This window comes from Colobus angolensis, unplaced genomic scaffold, assembly GCF_000951035.1.
Source record: "Colobus angolensis palliatus isolate OR3802 unplaced genomic scaffold, Cang.pa_1.0 Scaffold431, whole genome shotgun sequence".
NCBI lineage: Eukaryota > Metazoa > Chordata > Mammalia > Primates > Cercopithecidae > Colobus > Colobus angolensis.
In genome coordinates, this window is record NW_012117722.1 from 997570 (window position 1) to 999813 (window position 2244).

Genomic DNA, 2244 nt, shown 5'->3' on the forward strand with positions numbered 1-2244 from the left:
ACAAAATGGCAAGAGTAAGTCTTTACCAGTCAATAATAACCTTGAATATAAATGAATTAAATTATTTAATTAAAAGATATATAGTGGTTAAATAATTCTTTAAAAAATCAAGACTTAACTATATGCTGCTTATAAGAACTCACTTCACCTGTATGAACACACATAGACTGAAGGTGAAGGGATGAATAAAAGCTACACTTACATCAAATAAAATTAACTTTAAATCCAAAACTGCAGAAACAAAATATTTATCATTATATAATGATAAAGGAATCAGTTCAGCAAGAGGATATATCATAAATATATATGCACCCAGCATCAGTGCACCCAAATATATAAAGCAAACATTAGTAGATCCAAAGAGACTACAATACAATAATAAGAGGAGATGTCAGGTTGCTGCCATGTTGTAGAATGCTGAAGGCTGGTATGCATTGACATGGCGGTTACTCTGAGTCTCTAGCTAGACTGGCATGTCTGTGTTGCCATTGCTCACTGTGGGTTCATGATCTAGGGGGTGGAGGCCCAGGCCCTATCAGCTGGGAGCTGGACCCCAATTCTGACTAGGAGCCAGAGGAATGGGAGCTACAAGAGGTGGAGAGGTACCGGCTCCTCCCTGGGCCCTCAACTTGAAGCAGGGCCTCGCACCCTGGCACCCCAGGCCACACCCCCTTGGTTCCAGGCGTCCTGCTGCTACATGCATAGGGGTCCTTGTTTCTTCTTACCCAATGTCCAGAGCAGTGTCAGGTGTCCAGCTCCCCTAGGACCACTAGTCCCTTCACCAGTGACGTATTTCATCACCAGTTTAGAGAGAGTTCGGCATGCTTATGGGCAGTTATTGCTCTAGGTGTCAGATTTCTGGGTTTACAGAGCAGCTCTAAGCTGACAGACATGGCCTGATTGCCCTTGCTATCAAAGAGAAGAGGGCTGGGTGCTCCATGATTTAGCCTGAGGCTCTTCAAACATCCATCCTGCTTCCACACACGGCTTCTATCACTAGTTCTCTATAGCACCCTGCAGTGACAGAAAAAAAGCAATCTGATTCCGGAAAATTTGGAGGCAAATGGAGACACCTGGTGCTCTGCCCAGAACCCTGACATGGGAACCCCTGGTGTAGATCCAGTATTTACATAAGGAATTTGCAGAGTCCTGGTCAGTTCTCAGGTTGGCTGAAGGCTTTGATGTCAGCATTGATGTGATCTCAAGAGTTTTAAAAAGCAAGTTGGTACCCACATTGCAGCTGAAACTGAAGCAGGATCAAAAAGTCCTTAAGAAAACTGGGGTTGCCCACTTGCTCCAGCAGCTTCAGGGCCCTGGAAATGCCTCAAAGCCACTCCCTGTAGGGCACTCTGTATCAGGTTGTTTGCTTATGCCATGGCATGAAGCCTCATCCAAAGACCCGAATCACACCACAGCTTTGAAAGTGATAGAGTCAAACACTCACAGGACAAATGTACCAAGGAGATGGAAGGGAAAGAAAAAAGGAAGCCAGAATCTGGAGAAGGAGAGCTCTGTGCCTCTTGCTGCAGCCCTAGGTCGTCAGAGAGAGCTGCAGAAGTACACCAGTGATTCTGAGAGCACCAGAAGAACTGATGATGGTAGGCTGCCAAGTGATCAGAAGCTGGAGAAGTTGAAGGCAGGGGATCCAGGTCGCTTCAGCAGCAAAGTAGTGCAGAGAGGGCAAGAGTTCTTTGACAGCAACAGGAACTTCCAGTACAGAATTTGAGCCGGGGTTTGGCTTGTGAAGATCCCTCGTGAAACACAACAGAGCAATTATTAACATATATGGAGCAGCCTATATTTCTATGTGTGGATAAGCCACCTTAGATTAGGAAGAAGTGATGAGCCTGGACTGTGGGAGGAAAGAGCTGTTTTGAGAGATTCAAACTTCCTGTGGCAGGGCTCCCAGTCTGACCTCTGTAGATCTTCAGTACTCACCCTTCGTGCTTGAGCTCACTATATGTTGAAAACCAGTTGCTTTTGTTGTTACAATTTTCTGTGATATTTGTAATATGTGTTTGGGAGGAAGTGGGAAAAAAAGAGGGGATATCAACACCCCATTTTCAATAATGGACAGATCATCCAAGCAGAAAATCAACATAGAAACATTGGATTTTGACTGCTCTTCAGACCAAGTGAACCTAACAGACCTTTACAGAACATTCCGTGAAATAGCTGTGGAATATACATTCTTCTCAACTGCAAATGGAATACTCTCCAGGATAAATATGTTGGGCCACAAAA

At 44.6% G+C, this 2244-nt stretch overlaps 1 pseudogene; it reads left to right on the forward strand.

Annotated features, from left to right (window-relative positions):
• The first annotated feature begins 439 nt into the window (after positions 1–439).
• On the forward strand, positions 440–1726 carry LOC105522501 (annotated as a pseudogene).
• The last annotated feature ends 518 nt before the right edge of the window (positions 1727–2244 follow it).